Here is a 22,801-nt window from a genome sequence, read left to right as displayed (position 1 = left end):
ATATTTAGATTGCTTCCATGTCTTCGCTATTATAAACAGTGCTATGGTGAACATCAGGGTGCCAGTATCCTTCTGAAAAATGGTTTTCTTTGATACATATACAGGAGTGGGATTGCTAGATCATGTGGTAGCTCTATTCTTAGCTTTTTAAGGAAACTCCATATGGTTTTCCATAGTGGTGTAGCAGTTTATATTATACCAACAGTGTAGGAGGGTTCCCTTTTCTTCACACCGTCTCCAGAATTCATTGTTTGTAGACTTTTTAATGATGGCCAGTCTGACTTGTGTGAGGTGATATATCTTTGTAATTTTGATTTGTATTTCTCTAATAATTAGCAATGTTGAACATCTTTTCATGTGCTTGTTGGCCATGTATATGTTTTCTTTGGAAAAATATCCATTTAGGTCTTCTTTCCAGTTTTTATTAGGTTGGTTGTTTGTGTTTGATACTGAGCCACATGAGCTGTTTGTAAATCTTGGAAATTAATTCCTTTTCAGTGTATTGTTTGAAAATATTTTCTCCCATTCTATGGGTTGTGTTTTCATTTTGTTTATGATTTCCTTTGCTGGGAAAAAGGTTTTGGACTTAAATGGGCCCTATTTTTTATGTTTGTTTTTATTTCCATTACATTAGAAAATAAATAGAAAATGATTTTGCTGCAATTTATGTCAGAGGGTGTTCTGCCTATGTTTTCCTCTAAGAGTTTTATAGCATCTGGTCTTACATTTAGGTCTTTAATACATTTTGAGTTTATTTTTTTTTGTGTGTGTGTGTGTATGAATTTAAAAGATGTTCTAATTTCATTCCTTTACATGTAGCTGTCCAGTTTTCCCAGCACCATTTGTTAGAGAGACTGTCTTTTCTCCATTGTGTAGTCTTCCTCCCTTTGTCATAATTTAGATGATCATAAGTCCATGGGTTTATTTCTAGGCTTTCTATCCTGTCCCATTCATCTACATTTCTGTTTTTGTGCCAGTACCATATATTTTGATGACTGTAGCTTTGGAGTCTGAAGTCAGGGAGCCTCATTCCTCCAGCTGCATTTTTCTTTCACAAGATTGCTTTGGCTATTCAGTCTTTTGTGTCTCCATAACGAATTTTAAGGGGTTTTGCTCCAGTTCTGTTTTAAAAAAAAATGCCATTTGCTATTGTTTGCATTGAATCTGTAGATTGCCTTGAGTAGCACGGTCATTTTGATAATATCGATTCTTCCAATCCAAGAACATTATTTGTCTTTCCATCTGCTGTGTCATCTATTTATTTAGTCAGTGTATTATAGTTTTCAGTGTTCAGGTCTTTTGCCTCCTAAGCAAGTTTATCCCTGGCGATTTTATTCTTTTTAATGTGACAGTACATGGGATCATTTCTTTAATTTCTCTTTCTGACCTTTCATTGTTAGTCTCTAGGAATCCATTAGATTTCTGTGTATTAACTTTGTATCCTGCGACTTTACCAAATTTATTGATGAGCTCTAGTAGTTTTCTGGTAACATCCATCTTTGGGACTTTCTATATATAGTATCAAGTTATCTGCAATCATTGACACTTCTTCTTTTCCAATTTGGATTACGTTTATTTCTTTTCTTCTCTAATTGATGTGGCTAGGACTTCCAAAATGATGTCGAGTAAAAGTGGCAAGAGAGGGATACTTGTCTTGTTTCTGATCTAAGAGGAAATGCTTTCAGCTTTTCATCATTGAGTATGATATCAGCTGTGGGTTTGTCCTATATGGTCTTTATTATGTTGAGGTATGCTCCCTCTATGCCCACTTTCTGGAGAGTTTTTACTCATAATGAATGTTGAATTCTGTCAGAAGCTTTTTCTGTGTTTATTGAGATGATCATATATTTTTTAATATTCAATTTGCTGATGTGGTATGTCACACTGCAGTCATGGGGTTGCAAAGAGTCTGACGTGACTGAGCAAATGAACATTAATCACACTGATTTATGCATATTGAAAAATCCTTGCATCCTGGGGATAAATCCCAATTGATTGTCATGTGTGATCCTTTCAATGTAGTTGGGTTCAGTTTGCTAGGTTTTGTCAAGTATTTTTGTGTTCATGTTCATCAGTGATACTGGTCTGTAATTTTTAATGTTTTTCATGGTATCTTTGTCTGGTTTTGGTATCAGGGTAGTGGTGGCCTCATACAATGAGTTTGGAAGTCTTACTTCCTTTGCAGTTTTTTTAAAGAGTTCCAGAAAGATAGGTGTTAACTCTTCTCTAAATGTTTAATAGAATCCACCCTTGAAGTCATCTAGTCCTGGACTTTTGTTGGAAGTTTTTAACTCACAGTTTCAATTTCAGGAATTGTGATTGATCTGTTCATGTTTTCTATTTCTTTCTGATTTAGTCTTGGGTGAAACTGTACCTTCCTAAGAATTTATTTCTTCTATGTTGTACATCTTATTGGCATATAGTTGCTTGTAGTAGTCTCTTATAATCCTTTGTATTTCTGTTGTGTCTGTTCTAAGTCCTCCTCTTTCATTTCTGTTATTTTTTTGAGTCCTCTCCCTTTACTTCTTGATTAGTCTGGCTAAAGGTTTACCAATTTTCCTTATTTTTTCAAAGAACCAACTTTTAGTTTCATTTCAACTTCTTTTTCAACTTTTAATTCTATTGTTTCTGGTTTTTGCAACACATGACAACACTTGTATTTTCTGTTATGCAAGAGAAAAGCCATTCTATTAAATTGTTATCCAGGTCTAAGGCTATGTTTATTTATTTTTTAATTGATTATAAGTGATTAATTTACCAACTTAAAAAATGATATAAAATGCATTATTTAAAATATAATTTTTGGAACTAAATGAAAAATATTGGTCAATATTGCAGCAAAAAAAAGTTAATGTTGATTAGTATCAGTATTATAAATAAATTATGAAAAACATTTGAGAAATTCATTCCAATTTTTAAATTTTATGTAAATTATTGGAATGTTAGTAACAGTAATGGCTTTCTGCTATTAATAGGGAAAAAGAATTATTTGAGTCAGTTATGCTTAAAATTATTTTCCCAAAGGTATTTTAAAATAAATAAGTGATATATTTACATTCTTACAGTTATATATAACACTATCAGTTTATATGTTTTATTTGCTATTATTTTTGGGTGTGAGATGCAGGGATTTATATTTTAATGAAACTCACCATAGGGTGTTAGTATGTAACTATGACAGGAAGAGTAGGCAAAATGTCTGGAGCACAAACTCTGACATTATCTTTTTTTCCCCAAAATAGCTTAATCCCACTAGTTTAGAAGATTAAAGCTTTTTGAATATGAAGTTTAATAGGCAAAGAGGTTCAGATTTGCAAATCCCTTTAATAAGCCAGCACAGTTTTATTAGTTCAAGACTGGAGAGTGCATGTGGTGGGGAAGCATGATTATGAAAGAGAAACCAGGCTGTTTGATCCCGTGAACCTTAGCAGGAGATAAAGATGATTTGGTATCATGGACCCTGTGGTACCAGGGGCTGCTGAATTCTTCTCACTATTTTCATCACATATTTTATGAATTTTTTTTTTCATGTTGATGATTAAGAGATAAGCTGTCATGTAAGGACAGTGAAAGAAAAAAGGACTAACAGCTTCATTAGAGACAGGCTGTAGATTAACATCTCATCAATGCACCAGCTTCTCCCAAGCAGTTTAATGCTCACTTCAGAGCTCAGATGCTAATTTCTTTCTTTCTTAGGCTGTCCTAATATGATACTGAAACTGTCTGTGTGGTGGGTTTCATGGAATTTGAGATTCTAAAAATGTGAACATGTAACAGAAAGGTTGAAGCTGCTTTTGTTGTTGCTCAGTAGTTCAGTCACGTCCAACTCTTTGCAAGCCATTGGACTGCAGCACTCCAGGCTCCTCTGTCCTCCACTGTCTCTCTGATTTTGCTCAAATTCATGTCTTTTGAGTCAGTGTTGCTACTAACCATCTCCTCCTCTGCCACTCGCCTCTCTTCCTGCCCTCAATCTTTCCCAGCATCAGGGTTTTTTCCAATGAGTTGACTCCACATCAGGTAACCAAAGTATTGGAGCTTCAGCTTCAGCATCAGTCCTTCCAATGATTATTCAGGGTTAATTTCATTTAAGATGGACTGGTTTGATTTCCTTGGAGTCCAAGGGATTCTCAAGAGTCCTCTCCAGCACCACAATGTGAAATTATAAAATCTTTGGTGCTCAGCCTTCTTTATAGTCCAACTCTCATATCTGTACATGGCTACTAGAAAAACCATCACTTTAACTATATGGACCTTTGTTGGCAAAGTGATGTCCCTGCTTTTTTAATAACTTGTCAAGGTTTGTCAGAGCTTTCCTTCCAAGGAGCAAACATCTTTTAATTTCATGGCTATAATCACCGTTTGTAGGGATTTTTGAGCCTAAGAAAATAAAATCTGTCACTGTTTCCATTTTTGCCCTTCTATTTGCCATGAAGTAATGGGACTGGACTGGTTGGATCTCCAAACAGTCCATCCTAAAGGAAATGAGTCCTTAATATTCATTGGGAGGACTGCTGCTGAAGCTGAAACTCCAATACTTTGGCCACCTGATGCGAAGAACTGACTTATTTGAAAATATCCTGATGCTGGGAAAGATTGAGAGTGAGAGGACAAGGGAAGGATGAGATGGTTGGATGGCATCACTGACTCAATGGACATGAGTTTGAGTAAGCTCTGGAAGTTGGTGAGGGACAGGGAAGCCTGGCATACTGCAGTCCATGGGGTCACAAAAAGTTGGATATGACTTAGCAGCTGAAATGAACTGAATGGGAGCCGATGCCATGATCTTAGTTTTTTTAATGCTGTTTCAAGCCATTTTTTTACTCTCTTCTTTCATCCTCATCAAGAGGCTCTTTAGTTCCTCTTCACTTTCTGCCATTAGAGTAGCATCATCTGCATATCTGAGGTTGTTGATATTTCTCCTGGCAATCTTGATTCCAGCTTGTGATTTACCCAGCCCAGCATTTCACATGATGTACTCTGCATATAAGTTAAATAAGCAGGGTGACAATATACAGCCTTGTCATACTTCTTTCCCAATTTTGAACCAGTTTTTCCATGTCCAGTTCTAACTGTTGCTTTTTGACCTACAGACAGGTTTCTCAGGAGACAGGCAATGTGGTCTTGTACTCCCATCACTTTAAGAATTGTCCACAGTTTGTTGTGATTCACACAGTCAAAGGTTTTAGTGTAATCAATGAAGCAAAAATAGATCGTTTTCTGGAATTCTCTTGCTTTCCCCATGATCCAGTGAATGTCGGCAATTTGTTTGCACAGTGAATCAAATATGTGGTCCCTGCAAATATTGGCATCAATTAGGAATGAAAGTTTGAAAAATCATGGGATTTTTCCAGGCATGATTTTCCCAGCACAATGGGATTTCCAGGCATGAATACCAGAATGGGTTGCCATTTCCTTCTCCAGTGTATCTTTCCGACCCAGGGATCAAACCTGGGTCTTCCACATTGTAGGCAGACGCTTTACTGTCTGAGCTACCAGGGAAGCTGAGAAATAAAGAACTCCAGAGCAGAGAATCAAATCCTCTTTCAGTGGTGCTAAAACTAAATCAAATCTGTTTAAGTGGGCATTGCAATGCCCGGTAAAAGGACAGAAGTCACACACGGTTTTGGCCTGAGAATGCCATACTGAAAGTCTTAATTATGTGCTTTTCGCCATCTGGGACAGGGGAAAACTAATCCAGAACTGATGAAGTGTATTGCTTTGTTTTTCCCTAAGATAGCCATCAATCTCAAGTACAAATGTGAAATTGTTTCCCAAATACCAACCACCAAATGTTGTCTATAGAAGCAGATTATGACATGCTGGTTAAGAAACTCTGAGGAATCTGGTCCCTGTTTTGATTACAAGATCACAGATTCTGAGGTCTCCGGTAATGGAAGTCTGTTATTCCTGGCAGATTGTTGTAGAGAGAGGACTAGTTTATTTAAATTGTTCAAAGTGTTTATATTAAAATCACATTCCCCAAATGTCAAACAGACATTAACAGGATAGCTGCATTCTGTCTCCTGTATGACAAGATCATGACAACATTTTATTCTCTCAGACATAGCTGTTGACTTTCATTCATTAAATCATTTTTTTTATATAACACAGAATGGCCAATACATTGACATGTGCTCTTTGTTCATATATCAATTTTCAGGCTTTTGTATACTTTTCTACTCAGCCTTTGATAGTCTTCATCTGTCTAACCTGCTCATTCTAAAAGGAAAATAGCATCCTGATAGGTAAAATGGCAGAACTTAATCTTTTTGTCAAACTCTGGCCATGGAAAATATAAATGTCTTGGAGTGAATATGTGTGTCATTGCAAAATTCATATGATGAAATCCTAAAACCTACTGTGCTTATATTAGGAGTTGTGGCCTTTAAGAAGTAACTAGGTCATGAGGGTGGAGACTTTTAAAGGAGATAGTTAAAGGTTCTCTAGCACTCTTTTCTAAGCTCCTTGGCTTAAAACTCAACATTCAAAAAACTAAGATCGTGGCATCTTGTCCCATCACTTCATGGCAAATAGTTGGGGAAACAATGGAAACAGTGAGAAACTTTATTTTGTTGGGCTCCAAAATCACTGCAGATGGTAACTGCAGCCATGAAATTAAAAGACACTTGCTCCTTGGAAGAAAAACAATGACCAACCTAGACAGCATATTAAAAAGAAGAGACATTACTTTGCCAACAAAGGTCCATCTAGTCAAACCTATGGTTTTTCCACTAGTCATGTACAGATGTGAGAGTTGGACTATAAAGAAAGCTGAGTACCAAAGAATTGATGCTTTTGAACTGTGGTGTTGGGGAAGACTCTTGAGAGTCCCCTGGACTGCAAGGAAATCAGACCAGTCCAATTTAAGGAAATTAGTCCTGAATATTCACTGGAAGGACTGATGCTGAAGCTGAAACTCCAATACTGTGGCCACCTGATGTGAACTGACTCATTGGGAAAGACCCTGATGCTGGGAAAGATTGAAGGCAGGAGGAGAAGGGGTCGACAGAGGATGAGATGGTTGGATCGCATCACCGACACGATGGACATGAGTTTGAGCAAACTCCAGGAGTTGGTGATGGACAGGGAAGACTGCCATGCTTCAGTTCATGGGGTCGCAGAGAGTTAGACATGACTGAGCAACTGAACTGAACTGAGCCCTCTTTCTGCCATGTGAGGACACAAGGAGAAGTTGGAAGTCCGCAACCTGAATCTGACCAAGATAGCAGGATGATCTTAGACGTCCGGCCTCCTGAACTGTAAGAAATTGCTGTTATTTATATAAGTCATTCAGTCTGTGGTAATTTGTCATGGCAGCCCCAAATGACTAAGGTATTGGATAACATAGATCACTTAGTGTTGCTGTATCTTTATAGCAACTGTCAAGAATTCTTTTTCTCTAGCATTCATGGTGGCTCAGACAGTAAAGAATCTGCCTGCAATGTGGTACACCTGGGTTTGATCCCTGTTTTGGGAAGATTCCATGGAGGAGGGCATAGCAACCTTCTCCAGTATTTTGCCTGGAAAATCCCTATGGACAGAGGAGCCTTGGTAGGCTATAGTCCATGGGGTCACAGAGTGAGACATGACTCAGCACAGCATTCATGGTAAAAGTGCAATTACATTCTCAGGCACATAGTCTAGAAAGATATATGATGAAGGAAAGGCAGAAGCTGCCCAAATTCTGCTACCAATTGATTCTGCCAAACAAGTATACTTGTTGCTGAGGATATTAAGAAATAAATTGCTGACTCCTTATTCTGTATCCAATCTTAATACAAACAAGTGTATGGTTAGGGTTAAGGTCCAAGCGACTGTAATGGTACACATTGTAGACAGTGCCTTCTTATTAAAAAGCAAGAATAGATTCTTGTTGTATGTGTTAAACCCAGAAAATTTCTTGGTATCAATAAATTTAGTACCACTAATTACTCTTACTTGCAGTATTATTATGTTAAGAAACAGTTAATTACTTTGCTAATGAACTGGATTCTTTCCCAAGGTTTCTAATTTCTAAATGCCAATCTACTGTCTTATTCAGCATTCATTACTTAAGGAATGACAACAAGGAAAAGACAAAAATAGTGAAATTTGGAAAGGATATAGTATGGTGATTTCCCACACCATCACCTACAAAATGTTTTTTTTTTTTTTTTTTTCAATCAATCACGACTCGCCATTACAGCAGTTAATTCTCAAGGCACTCACAATAAAGTCTCATCCAGAGAGCTCTCCTTATTAATTTTCCAAAGAAACCAAGATGTCTGTGTTGATCCGTATTTTATCTTGCCCAGGCTGTTCATTAATGTCAATACAAAAGTTCATGAGCTGTAAAATCCTGAGGTTAAGATTAAGCAGCTATTACAAGTGTACCTTCTGGCCTAAAGTGAAAGCCTCATAGAGTAAATTACTCTGCTGCATATCACTGCTTTTGTGGTTCCAGAGTGATTACTTTTTTTTTTTTTACTATTTTATAAGATCTTATGGAAGCCTCTTTGAATCTTTTATTACTTTCCTTGCAGTAAACTGGGGAGGGGGGCAAAAATAAAAACTCCACTCTGAATAGAATCCATTACTTTTCATCCTCTGAAGATTTACACTTCAATTGATTTTTTTTTCTTTCAGGACAGGGGAAAAGATGCACTTCATATTTCACAACATTCTCTTTACTGTAATTCTAAGCACCATTTTTTTGTAGGAATAAAAATAAGATGAAGGGTACTTTGTCTCTTTATATTTTTCCTTGATGTAGTCGGTTTTCTTTGCTCTTAGCCAAAGAATCATATGCAAACTGTAATTTCAATATACAGGACAAAGGATGCCAACGTAAAATGTATCCCTTGATAAAGGTCATAAAGATTTCTTGATAAAGAATTAAGACCCTTTTCTCAGACTTTATAGCAACTTAATGTTATTATTCTCAGTGAGTATTTAGCTATTTTCTTCCTTTTATCTTTCATAGATTTGTAAGTGTAAATCTGCTATTGCTTGCTGTCTCAAGGAAATTAGAAGTAGTAATAGTAGTTGCTCAGTCATGTCTGACTCTTTGTGACCCCATAGACTGTAGCCTGCCAGGCTCCTCTGTCCATGGAATTCCCTACACAAGGATACTGGAGTGGGTAGCCTTTCCCGTCTCCAGGGAATCTTCCCAACCCAGGGATTGAACCCAGGTCTCCTGCACTGCAGGTGGATTCTTTATCATCTGAGCTATCAGGGAAGTCCTTGAAGAACTTACAGTCTCAATTTCTGTTTGTCCTTGACTAGCAGCCAATAGGATGAGCCAACAGCTTCCCATGTTTAGCTATGAGAATCTCTTGTCCTATGTAATGGAAATGGTGTTGATTAAAAAATAAACCCACTTTCCAAATGTACTCAAACTCAGAACTGCCTTGACTTTCTTGATATGTATTCACCTGAATGTTGAAGTTATACTTGGTTACAAATGACCATTTACTTGAGCAGCAGATTTTCTGCTGTGGAAATTAAATATCATTCTGTTCACCTGATGCCAGTCCCTGACTGTGTCTGGTTATATGCTGCTATCTTTTGGATCACCATTTCTGTAAATAGCAGCTATGGCAGCATATGCCCCAAACTGAAGAATGTCTCAAGCAGTGCAAGTTGATTTTTTCAGTCACAGAATAGTCACAAGTAGATGGCACTGGCTTGTGTGTGGTTTTCCTTGTGGTGATTCACGGACCCTGACTCTGTGCTTTTGCTTTAGCATTGTCAAGGGCAACACAGGCCTATAGACTTTTCTGCAATGATGGATATGTGATAGTAGCCATTAGCTATGTGATTTTTGAGTGCCTGAAATGTGGCTGATGTGATCGAGGAACTAAGTTATAATTGTATCTAACTCTAATTAATTTAAATATAAACAGCTGCATGTGACTAGTGACTGTCACATTGGACACAGTGTAAATCCAGGGTCATCTTGTTGTCTTCATCTACCTGGAAGAAGCATGAGAAACTATGGAGGAAACACAACCATATCATAACAGTCTTGATATGGAAAAGACGCACACAGTTCTACTCACTATTCATTGCCTAAGGTTCAGTAACCTGGACATATCTAAATGAAAGAAAGCTAACCCGTGCAATCCTGGTTTGTGCCTGGGAGAAAGAAGACGAGGACCACATAGACTTCCGTGAGCAACTAGCAGACACTCTGCTGCACTGAACAAAGAAATATATCTATTAAGTATCTAAACATCAAAATGGAATTTAGTTTTGAAATTTTGGGTTTAGTAATTAAGCTGTCATTACAGAAGAACCAAAATTCTTGTTTGGTTATTCGGCCACCGCGGCATCAAACTAAAATAAGCCTTTAAAAACCTCACCTGGTCCTTTTCACCTGGACATATACTGCTGTTGAACATATAAAAACAGCTCTTACAGCCAAAAACCAGCCAAGAAGGAGAACGCTGCCTCATTGAACCGTGCCTCCTTGATACTAACATTCTCATGCTTTTGAGCTCATTTGGACTTTCCAGTCCCATTGCATAAAGATGTGGTGACCTAGTGTCTAATTCTCTCATGATGCAGTTTCTTGTTAATTTTATAATTCTGATTACACCCGTGCTGGCAGTGATTTTTCCTGGCCAGTCTTACAGCTAACCTTTACCTGCTGTGAATGGTGACAATCATATCCAGAAGTTTGCTTTTCTGACCAGTTACTATTTGATGGCCTATACCAATCTGAGTTGACTTTACTAACCCTATCTATGTGTGACTGACTATCAAACAGTGAGACGCAAAACTAAAGAGCCTTCTAGGGAATGTAATCTTTGAATCTGACATGACTTGGACTCTTGATTCCTCCCTTATTCTTTTTCTTTTATAGGTTTTCCAAATACCTTTAATAAACACCCGTCAGGGCTGACAGCAACCAGCAAACTGTATCCTAAATACACATGAGAGGATAAGTGTGTATGTGTATAGGTGTATTCTTCCTACATTTGCATTAATGTATTTCTATCCACTTTGCATTTTTCTCTGCCTAGCTTTACCTGCAAGTAGTATTTCATTAGGGACCTGAATAGAAGAACTTCAAAGAAATGTGTCAGTTAAAAAATTGTCATAAGAAGGGATCAAAGACAGTATTTCAAAACTTTCCTTTTAGGATACCTTTAAATTGTTAAATGTACAGATATTGCTTTGTACAAATAAACAGTAAGAAAAACACTAAACAAGTAAAATGGGACAAGGAGATTTCTTGGCATACTTATGAAAAAAATACATGTCACTTTCTGACATTTTATTCTCTTAAATTTTGTAGCTGTTCATTTAACTTCTGTTAAGAAATCTTTCTTCCAAACTATTACCAAAACTTTTTGTTTGAAAATATCACCTAGGTGGCAGAAATTTTTAGATGCCTTATGTTAAAAATTCCAAGTATATTGGTACCTTATAGAAAACAGACTAATATGTAACTATTTTTGTGATGAGAAGGGAGGAGTTAATGGGATTGGCTTATGTAAATTTATGTACATACATTGTAGTAGTTTTGCATGATTCATTCATCAAATATTTTGGATGTTTACTCTTTTATAGTATTAGGTATATAGCAGTGATTCAGTAACACATATATCTATGCTTTTTCAGATTCTGTTCCCATACAGCTTATTATAGACTATTGAGTAGAGTTCCTTGTAATATACAGTAGGTCTATGTTGATTATTTACTTTTATGTATGTTAGTGTGTATATGTTAACCCCAGCATCTTAATTTATCCCTTCCCCTCACCTTTACACTTTGATAACAATAAAGAGGAGAGTGAAAAAGCTAGCTTAAACTCAACATTCAAAAAATGAAGATCATGGTATCCAGTCCTATCACTTCATGGCAAATAGATGGGGAAACAATGGAAACAGTGACAGACTTTATTTTGGGGGCTCCGAAATGCATCTGGTGTCATCTGCATAGCTGAGGTTATTGATATTTCTCCTGGCAATCTAGATTCCAGCTTGTGCTTTATCCAGCATGGCATTTCTCATGATGTATTCTGTATATAAGTTAAATAAGCAGGATGACAATGTACAGCCTTGGCATACTCCTTTCCTGATTTGAAAACAGTCCATTGTTCCATGTATGGTTCTAACTGTTGCTTCTTGATCTGCATACATGTTTTGCAAGAGGCAGGTGAGGTGGTCTGGTATTCTCATATCTTTAAGAATTTTCCAGTGCTGTATTCTACAGTCAAAGGCTTTAGCGTAGTCAGTGAAGCAGAAGTAGATGTTTTTCTGGAATTCTCTTGCTTTTTATATGATCCAATGGATGTTGGCAATTTGAGCTCTGGTTCTGCTACCTTTTCTAAATCCAGTTTGTACACCTGCAAGTTTTCAGTTCACATACTGTTGAAGCCTAGTTTGAAGGATTGTGAGCATAACTTTCCTAGGATGTGAAATTAGTACAATTGTGTGGTAGTTTGAACATTTTTGCCATTGCCCTTCTTTGAGATTGGAATGAAATCAAACCTTTCCCAGTCCCATGGCCACTGCTGAGTTTTCCAAATTTGCTGTCATATTGAGTGCAGCACTTTAACAGCATCATGTTTTAGGATTTGAAATAGTTCAGCTGGAATTCTATCACCTCCACTAGCTTTGATTATAGTGATGCTTCCTAAGGCCCACTTGACTTCACATTTCAGAATGTCTGGCTCTAAGTGAGTGATCACACCATTGTGGTTATCCAGGTCATTAAGATAGTTTTTCTGTATACTTCTGTGTATCTTTGCCACCTCTTATTAATATCTTCTGCTTCTGTTAGGTCCATACCGATATTTCTGTTCATTACTGTCCCTACCTTTGCATGAAATTTCCCTTAGTATCTCTAATTTTCTTGAAAAGATCTCTAGTCTTTCCCATCTTATTATTTTCCTCTACTTCTTTGCACTGATCACTGAGGAAGGCTTTCTTATCTCTCCTTGCTATTCTCTGGAATTCTGCATTCAGTTGGGTATATCTTTCCTTTACTCCTTTGAATTTGGCTTCTCTCCTTTTCTTAGCTATTTGTAAGGCCTCCTCAGACAAACATTATGCCTTTCTTTTTCTTTGGGATGGTTTTGTTCACCATCTCCTATACAGTGTTATGAACTTCCATCCATAGTTCTTCAGGCACTCTATCAGATTTAATCTCTTGAATCTATTTGTCACTTCCACTGTATAATCATAAGTTATTTGATTTAGGTCATACCTGAATGGCCTAGTGGTTTTCCCTGTTTTTCTATTTAAGTCTGAATTTTTCAATAAGGAGTTCATGATCTGAGCCACCGTAAGCTCCCAAACTTGTTTTTGCTGACTGTATAGAGCTTCTCCATCTTTAGCTGCAAAGAACATAATCAATATTATTTCAGTTTTGAATATCTGTTGATGTCCATGTGTAGAATCATCTCATGTCATTGGAAGAGAGTTTCTGCTATGAACAGTGTGGTCTCTTGGTAAAACTGTTAGCCTTTGCCCTACTTCATTTTGTACTCCAAGGCCGAATTTTTCTGTTACTCCAGGTATCTCTTGACTTCCTACTTTTGCATTCCAATCCCCAATGATGAAAAGGACATTTTTTTTTGGTGTTATTTCTAAAAAGTGCTGTAGGTCTTCATAGAACCAATCAACTTCAGCTTCTTCAACATTAGTGGTTGGGGCATATACTTGGATTACTGTGATACTGAATGGTTTTCCTTTGAAAAGAACCAAGATCATCATGTCATTTTTGAGATTGCACCCAAGTACTGCATTTTGGACTCTCTTGTTGACTGTGAGGGCTACCCCATTTCTTATAAGGGATTGTTGCCCAGAGTAGTAGATATAACGGTCTTCTGAATTAAATTCACTCGTTCCCATCCATTTTAGTTCACTGATTCCTAAAAAGTCTGTGTTCACTCTTGCCATGTTCTGCTTGACCACATCCAATTACCTTGATTCACGGACCTGACATTCAGGTGCCTAGGCAATATTGTTCTTTACAGCATTGGACTTTACTCTCACTACCAGACACATTCACAACTGAGTGTTGTTTCTGTTTTGGCCCAGCCACTTCATTCTTTATGGCACCATTAGTCATTGCCCTCTACTCTTCCCCAGTAGCGTATTGGACTCTGTCCAATCTGGGAGGCTCATCATCTGGTGTCATATCTTTTTGTCTTTTCATACTATCCATGGGGTTCTTGCAGCAAGAATACTGGAGTGGTTTGCCATTCCCTGTTCCAGTGGACCACATTTTTTCAGAACTCTTCACCATGACCCATCTGTCTTAGGTGGCCCTACATGGCATGGCTCTTAGCTTCACTGAGTTAGTGCAAGCCCCTTAGTGCAAGCCCCTTCACCGTGACATGGCTGTGATCCATGAAGGGGAGGAGTTAATGGGATTGGCTTATTATGTAAACTTATATACATACATTGTGGTATTTTTGAATAATTCACTCATCAAGTATGCTTGACATTAACTTTTATTTTTATTATAGAAGTCATTTTTACCTGTATATATTAATTTGGTGTTGCATGGACTGTTTCTTAGCTTATCTGGCCCTGTAAAAATGTTTAACGTGCTACATTCAGAGAATGACCTGGAAATAATTCTGCCTTTCAAATTGTAGATAACTCCCATAATCCTATTTTTCATCACTTTTAAAATGGTTGGGATATCACAACAGGAAAAACTAGTACAGAATTTAAATTTTTTTGAAATGAATCGTGTTCAGTTCAGTCGCTCAGTCATGTCCAACTCTTTGTGACCCCATCAACTGCAGCACGCCAGGCCTCCCTGTCCATCACCAACTCCCAGAGTCTACCCAAACTCATGTCCATGGAGTCAGTGATGCCATCCAACTATGTGTAAAATAGTTAATTCAGTGAATTAATTTGCTCATCAACTACTGCATGTTTTTCCAGCCTATCTTAGATTTGAGACAAAAATATATACAAGTTCTAAAACTTGTTGTCTATTTCTCCTGTGCATTTCTTTATCATAGTTCTATCACACTGAATTTAACTTGCTTACGTGTATTCTTTTCTCTACACCAGATGGCTAATTGCCTGCCAGTCAGGGCTCCCCTGGAGACTCAGTGGTAAAGAATCCACATGCCAATGCAGGGGATGAGGTTTGATCCCTGGGTTAGGAATATCCCCTGGAGAAGGAAATGACAACCCAAGTTAGTACTCTTGCCTAGGAAATCCCATAGACAGATTAACCTGGTGGGCTCCAGTCTATGGGGCTGCAGAGTTGGACTAAACAACAACAAGGACCAGACAGGAAAACTCTATTGGGCTTGCATTTAAAGGGCTTAGGTTCAAGAAATTAAAAAAAAATAATAAAAAATTATGCCATAACTTTAGTGGAGGAGAAAACCAGTGCTAGGATGAAAAGCCTCCCTAAATAATTAATAGTTGCCTTCTAGTGAGAAAAGAAATTCCTCAGGTTCGAGGCGAACAACAGAAGCGCCTGGGGAAAATACTACTCCGGCCCATCATATTCTCACATTCCTTGAATGTGGTTTATGCAATATTACAAAATGGGGCTTTTAATAGATGACTGGCTCTTATCTTTTCATGGAAGTAATATTTATTTTTATAGAAGTAAGGCAAAGATTTATTGGTTGGAGAAAAGTGGTTGAGTGAAAAGCATTTTTTGAAATATTATCTGATGTTATTTGAAATATTATCTGATTATCTGATGCTATTTGGTTCTTCTGTTTTCTTCTATTTGCTAACCTTTTTTTACTGTTTACTAAGTATATTTGCTGCCTTGAGAAGTTGTATAATGAAGATAGAGCTTCCATATTAGAAGCATTGAGGGATCTGCTATTCAAGTCTAAGCATCGTGATGCCAGTCTATGATATTAAACTCCACTAAGTACTGTCTCCTTCCAAATGTGTAAGGCAATGAAATGCTGTGTACTAAAGCTAACTTTACTAAAAAAACATCATACTACCTGTCACTAATCTGTATATGAATGACAAAGGATTATTTACTGTGGTTCAGTGGAAATATGGAAGTCATTAGGAAAGACAACATGAAATCAAGAAATTTGAGTTGGCCATCAAGATCATCAAAGATGGAGAATGATTTACATAGGTTTAGGAATGAAGATGTGTATTAAAGAAGGTTTAAAAGGTAGATTGTGTTCAAACTATAGCAGTTTTTGACTCCTCTATGAGCTTTTTGCCTTGGTCATTGAAAGACTTTGAAAAGTAGAAGGTCACCAAGTTGAATATAATGTCATTACAGATAAGATGAACAGGCACCTTCTCACCCGGCTCTTTTTTAGACTGCAAGGATTAATTCTCAGTAATTGCAATCGAAAAAAATGGAAGTATCCTAGGGAAACTAGAACGTGTGGTCACTCAAATTATAAGCCGTGGGATGCATCAGGGCTGCACTTACAAGCATGTTCAGTTCAGTTCAGTCATTCAGTTGTGTCCGACTCTTTGCGACCCCATGAACCACAGCAAGCCAGGCCTCCCTGTCCATCACCAACTCCCGGAGTCCACCCAAACCCATGTCCATTGAGTTGGTGATGCCATCCAACCATCTTATCCTCTGTTGTCCCCTTCTCCTCCTGCCCTCAATCTTTCCCAGCATCAGGGTCTTTTCAGATAAGTCAGCTCTTCGCATCAGGTGGCCAAAGTATTGGAGTTTCAGCTTCAACATCAGTCCTTCCAATGAACACCCAGGACTGATCCCCTTTAGGATGGACTGTTTGGATCTCCTTGCCATCCAAGGGACTCTCAAGAGTCTTCTCTAATTGACAGTTCAAAAGCATCAATTCTTCGTCACTCAGCTTTCTTTGTAGTCCAACTGTCACATCCATACATGACTACTGGTAAAATCACAGCCTTGACTAGACAGACCTTTGTTGACAAAGTAATGTCTCTGTTTTTAATATGCTGTCTAGGTACAGGAAAAATGGACATTGTCATTGTCTAGATGTGAAATATGAGGGTATAGACTATAATGATCATCAGGAGGATGAAATAAAAGCAAACAATTCAAAGGCACACACAGAGACTGATAGAGGTTAGTGTTTGCTTGGATGTGACTATGCTATGCTATGCTAAGTTACTTCAGTCGTGTCCGACTCTGTGTGACCCCACAGACGGCAGCCCACCAGGCCCCCTCGTCCCTGAGATTCTCCAGGCAAGAACACTGGAGTGGGTTGCCATTTCCTTCTCCAGTGCATGAAAGTGAAAAGTGAAAGTGAAGTCGCTCAGTCGTGTCCAACTCTTAGCAACCCCATGGACTGCAGCCTACCAGGCTTCTCCATCCATGGGATTTTCCAGGCAAGAGTACTGGAGTGAGGTGCCATTGCCTTCTCCGGGATGTGTCTATAAGAATGAGTAAAAAATAAGGCCCATTATGACTGAATGTGTCTAAAAGAATTTATCATTCTTAAAAATTACTATATCTATCCTACAAGCCTCAGTTTCAACTTGTGACAGAGAAAATGAAAGAAAATGGTATATATATACTGTTAGGGGATTCTAATGCAAACAAACCACTGACTTTTACAAACCAAACTAAAATTTTTTACTAGACAATTAGGGCAGAAGAGTAAGTTGTATTTATTGCTTTTTCCACCAAAATGTAGTTTAGTCCATGGCACATATATTTTATTGATACTGTTTTGATTATCCTTAAATGGAAGTTTCTATTTTTAGAACTCCGTTTTTAATGTTAGATATCTTAGGGAATAAATTATAATACTCCTAATAAGGTACACTAGAGAACAATTTTATTGTGTTAATAATTCAGTTCACAAACCTCAAACCAAAGCTCAATGCCCCAGGTACATCATGGAAGAGTGAATAACATCCATTTCTAATAAATGAAATAAAGCCACCTGGTGTCTTTACTAAATCAGGATAAATCACAAGGCTATGGGATAGCAAAAATCAATTAAGTCATTTGATATTATTTTAACTCACCCAATAATTATGATAAAAGTACCATGAAATCAAAAACGTGTGATCATTAATGCCTTTAATTCATCTAATTTTATTCTGAAAGGGAAAGTGAGAAAAAAAACTGCTTCATAAAACCACTGATGGAAAAGCATTGAGAAACATGAATTCCCCTTAGATGAATTGTCAAACCTCTATTCTTTGCTTTGAGACTTTCCCTAAAGTATTTATGTGGGAGAATAAACCAATTTTCATGGCTTGGTTAATATTATTTTTAGAGGAAGGAAGTTCATCTACTAATTTAGTGAAAAAATTCCTCCCACTGGCAAAGAAAATAATTCAAAATTCAAAATTACTGTATATTATAGACATCTCAGGCGAAGAGTTGACTCATTGGAAAAGAATCTGATGCTGGGAGGGATTGGGGGCAGGGGAGAAGGGGACGACAGAGGATGAGATGGCTGGATGGCATCACTGACTTGATGGACATAAGTTTCAGTAACCTCCGGGAGTTGGTGATGGACAGAGATCCTGATGTTCTGTGATTCATGGGGTCGCAAAGAGTCGGACACGACTGAGTGACTGAACTGAACTGAACTGATAGACATCTCTTGTAATTGTCATTTATTTTATTATTAATTTATTATTGATTATTATTAATCTATTTATTAATGCCTTATTATATTATAATAATTATACAGATACAGTTCTGGATATATATATATATATGATATATTGAAGTTTCGACTTGACCTACTTTGGAAAAAGAAAAATGTTGAAGTTATTGTGAGAATTTACTTTCACTACATTCATCTTAACCACTGGACAATACTGAGCCTCTGAAGAGCTTTTGTGCCGACTCTGTAGCTTCTTGCCCTCACCTTTATTTCAGCCATGCAGCACTGGTTCTGTCCATCTTCAACAAGCCTTATTTGCATTCTCTGTACCTCTGTCCCTGCCCTAGAGCTTCCCTGAATATATGGTATAGGGAGGCAGCTGGGAATCCTGCAGAAATTGCTTAATCCTCATAAATGCAGTCTTGAAAATGTGTGAGAGTTAACACTTCATAGGCAGCACTTTGTAAGTCGAGGGCAGGTGCCACTAGATAGCTAAATGCTTCCTTCCTTTGTCTCCTGGGGGGATAGTTCTGAGATATATTTTATAAGGCGCCTCACAAACTTTTGGTGACATCCCATTACTGAGTCACCCTCAGTTGCAGTCATTGTCATAACCATCTTTCTATTGGTTTTTACTCCTTTCCTTACTTCAGCTCGCTGGCATTCCAAAATAAACCACCTGACTCTAGGTAGCTAACTGGTGGTGAACATTTTCTACTATTTGCTTCATTTGGATCATTACTTCTGGGCAAACAGTTGTGCTTAAAGTTGTAGATGCAGGAGTTCTGCCTCTAAACAGGTAGAGGTGACATCAGGGAAGAAGTTTGTAGTAGAAAAGTGAATAACTTTCATAAAGCATAAATAAAGAAGCATAAAGAAGAAGAATAAAGTGTAATTGGTTAATACTTGAGGCCTTCCCAGGTGGCTCAGTGGTAAAGAATCTGCCTGCCAATGCAGGAGACATGGGTTTGATCTCCAAGCTGGAAAGATCCCCTGGAGAAGGAAATGGCAACCCAGCATTCTTGCCTGGAAAATCCCATGGACAGAGGAGCCTGGTAGGCTACAGTCCATGAGGCTGCAAAGAGTTGGAAATGACTGAGTGACTGAGCATGCATGGTTAATACTTGAAGTTATGGGATGTACCACCTATCTTTACCACTGATCTAAATCTTTTTATGGTTGCTGGGTCTCTATTTCTTTTATTTTTGTCTTTCAGTTGAAGTATAGCTGATTTATAATATTAATTTCACACATTCAACATAGTGATTCAGTATTTTTTATAGATTATACTTCATTAAAAGTCATTACAAGATAATGGCTTATACTTCCCTCTACTGTACAATGCATCCTTCTTGCTTATCTATTTTATGCATTGTAGTTTGTATCGCTTAATCTCATACCCCTAATCTTCCCATCCCCACTTCCTTCTCCCCTTTGGTAACCACTAGTTTTTTTCTGTATCAGTGAGTCTGTTTGTTTTGCATACACATTTGTTCATAATTTTAGACTCCACATGTAAGTGATATCATACAGCATTTGTCTTTCTCTCTCTCACTTATTTCACTAAGGAGAATACTCCCTGGGTCCATCCACCTTGATACAATTGGCAGAATTTCTTTCTTTTTATGGCTAACAGTCCATTGTGCATCTGTGTGTTATCACTTTTTCCTTATCCATTTGTCTGATGATGGACACTTGGGTTGCTTCCTTATCTTGGCTACTGTAAACAGTGCCACTATGCACATTGGGATACATGTGTCTTTTCAAATTAGAGTGTTTCATCTTTTCTGAATGTATGCTCAGGAGTGGGATTGCTGTGTATCCCAGAGATTTCTCAAACAGCTTTCATTTTTTTTTCCCTTTGCTATTCTGATCAGTTGATTTTTATTATTCTGTATTCCAGATCATTCATCCACTCTTCTGTATCACTTAGTTTTCTATTCATGTCTTCTATTAATAGTGTGTTTTTATTTCAGCTATCAAAGTCTTCATTTCTGACTGGGTCTTTTTTATACTTTTTAGTTTCTTGTTAAAATGTCACTGTTTATATCAATTACTTTCCCTAATTCAGTTGACATTTGTATTACCAGTGTTTTTGAATTCTTTATCTGGTAAAATTTTTACTTGTGTCATTATTTTTTTCAGGTGTTGTCTCACTCTTTCAATTGAGACCAGTTTCTCTACCTTTTAATTTTTCTTAACTTTTTCTGCCTCTATGAATTTAAGTGAAGCAGTTACTTATTGCAGTGTTAAAGAACTGTTCTTATGTGTAAGCATTCCTATATAGACTCTGAGTGCCCAGTGCGTTCTAGGGGAGAACTGGATTTGATGTGGACACAAGTCACTTATTTCTTCAGGGTTTGTAGCATCTATCACCTTGGTAGAGGGTGGAGCTGGAGATGAAGGAGCTAGGGAAGGTTTTGGGTGTGGGGTGGGACTTCCCCCTGCTCAGTGGCCATTACCACTCTATTATGGACCAGGTCTGATCCCAATTTGCTAGAACAGAAGCCCAGAGGGTCAGGCTTGAAGTGACTCTTCTCCCTTTAAGGTTGATTTTTCCCTCTCCCTACACTGGGTCCTTTCCTCAAAGGAAGGGAGTACTGACGTGAGTGTTGCCCTTGAACAGACAGAGGGCCGATGCATTGTCTATGTAGGCATCCATGGCTCTGTTCAGACATGGCCTTAGGTTCAATCTCCCTTTGTTCCTCACAGCTGATCACTATTCCCTGCTTTGGCCACCCCATCCTGTTGTGGAACCACTCAGTAGGGCTGGCAGGGGCCCTCATGATTTCTTGGCGTGTATTGAGATGTTAGCTGTGGTGGGGAGTCTGCCATCAGAGATGTGGTGGGCTTCTGAGACACAACTTGAGTAAGCTCCAACAATGGCTGACACCACCCCACCTGAGATCTACCACAGAACCAGATCATCTCTGTATCATAGGCAAGTCCTTTCCCCAGTCATGGCCATGCCAGATCCAGTGCTGCGCTGTGGCATGGAGTGAGCTGGACTGAAGCATCCGCTAGGTTCAGCCTGTGGAGCATGGTGAGGTGGTCATGTAAACACATTGCCACTAGAGCAGACCTTTCTTCACTCTGCCTCAGAGACTAGCCAGACCCTGGACCCTCCTCACAGGTGTAGTCCAGGGTTTATGTCATTCTTCTCTTTGGTTCAGCCTTCCTCTGGCCAGCCAAGGGGGCTTGTCTCCTTTACATAGGACCCAGGACTGGGACATCCAATTTATGGCTCAACCTTCTCACTTCCCAGGTCAAGTCTCTACCCATGAATTTTTCTTTTCCTCTGGGTCCCTTCCCAGGGGCACAGGTCCTGACTTGATCACTTTTCTTCCCTTTCTGCCTGATTTGTCAACCCACTCCAGTACTCTTGCCTGGAAAATTCCATGGACTGAGGAGCCTGGTAGGCTACAGTCCATGGGGTCGCAAAGAGTTGGACACGACTGAGCAACTTCACTTCACTACTGACAGCCTTGGTTGTACACAAGTCTTTCTGCCAGCTTCCAGTTAGTTTTCAGTGAGAATTGTTCCACACGTAGACTTATTTTTGATGTGTTTGTGGAAGAAGGTAAGTTCCACCTCCTCTTACTTCGCCCTCTTGATCTCCTTTTGGGTCTGGTTTCTTGAAACTGTGGGAATTATGGGCTAACATTAGTTTAGCAGTTAATATTTTTAAGGTGTCTTCAGTATTTTGTTTATATTATCTTATTCTTTAAAAAAGAATGCAAATAATCATGAAAACTGGGAAGCCACTAGGTTATATGATCTACCAAAGGACTCAACCTCTATTCAGTTAGTGACTGACTGACTTAACATCCATGTTTTTGGTCTTTTCTTTAGGTCATTTGCCTCTATTTAGTTCATGACCAGAGTCATTTAAAATTTTCTCTTATTTACAGTCATCATTGTTCTTTAATAAATGTAAAAAGTGGTTGAATATATTTTTTGCATCTTCTCAAAATTGCTACATCAGTGGGTAAAATAAAGAGAAAGACAATTACAGTCAAGGGGCTGATTTCCTGGTGAGACTAGAATTATCATAGCCTTTTCACACTGCAGAATCAAACATGAGTTAAATAATAATTATTCACTTATTATATGATCACACTGAAGACATATGAAAAGAATGGGGATATTTATTATTAATAGATATAATGCATGAAACGGTTTGCTAAAACTTGGAATTAAACCAATGCTAAGAAAAACCAGATGTCAAGACACAAAAAGGAAGGTTATCCTCAAATATTACAATTGGCAAGAAGCAATCAGAGC

This window comes from Bos mutus, chromosome 21 (genome assembly GCF_027580195.1).
Source record: "Bos mutus isolate GX-2022 chromosome 21, NWIPB_WYAK_1.1, whole genome shotgun sequence".
In the NCBI taxonomy this organism is placed as follows: domain Eukaryota; kingdom Metazoa; phylum Chordata; class Mammalia; order Artiodactyla; family Bovidae; genus Bos; species Bos mutus.
Note: the sequence above shows the minus strand (reverse complement) of the source record.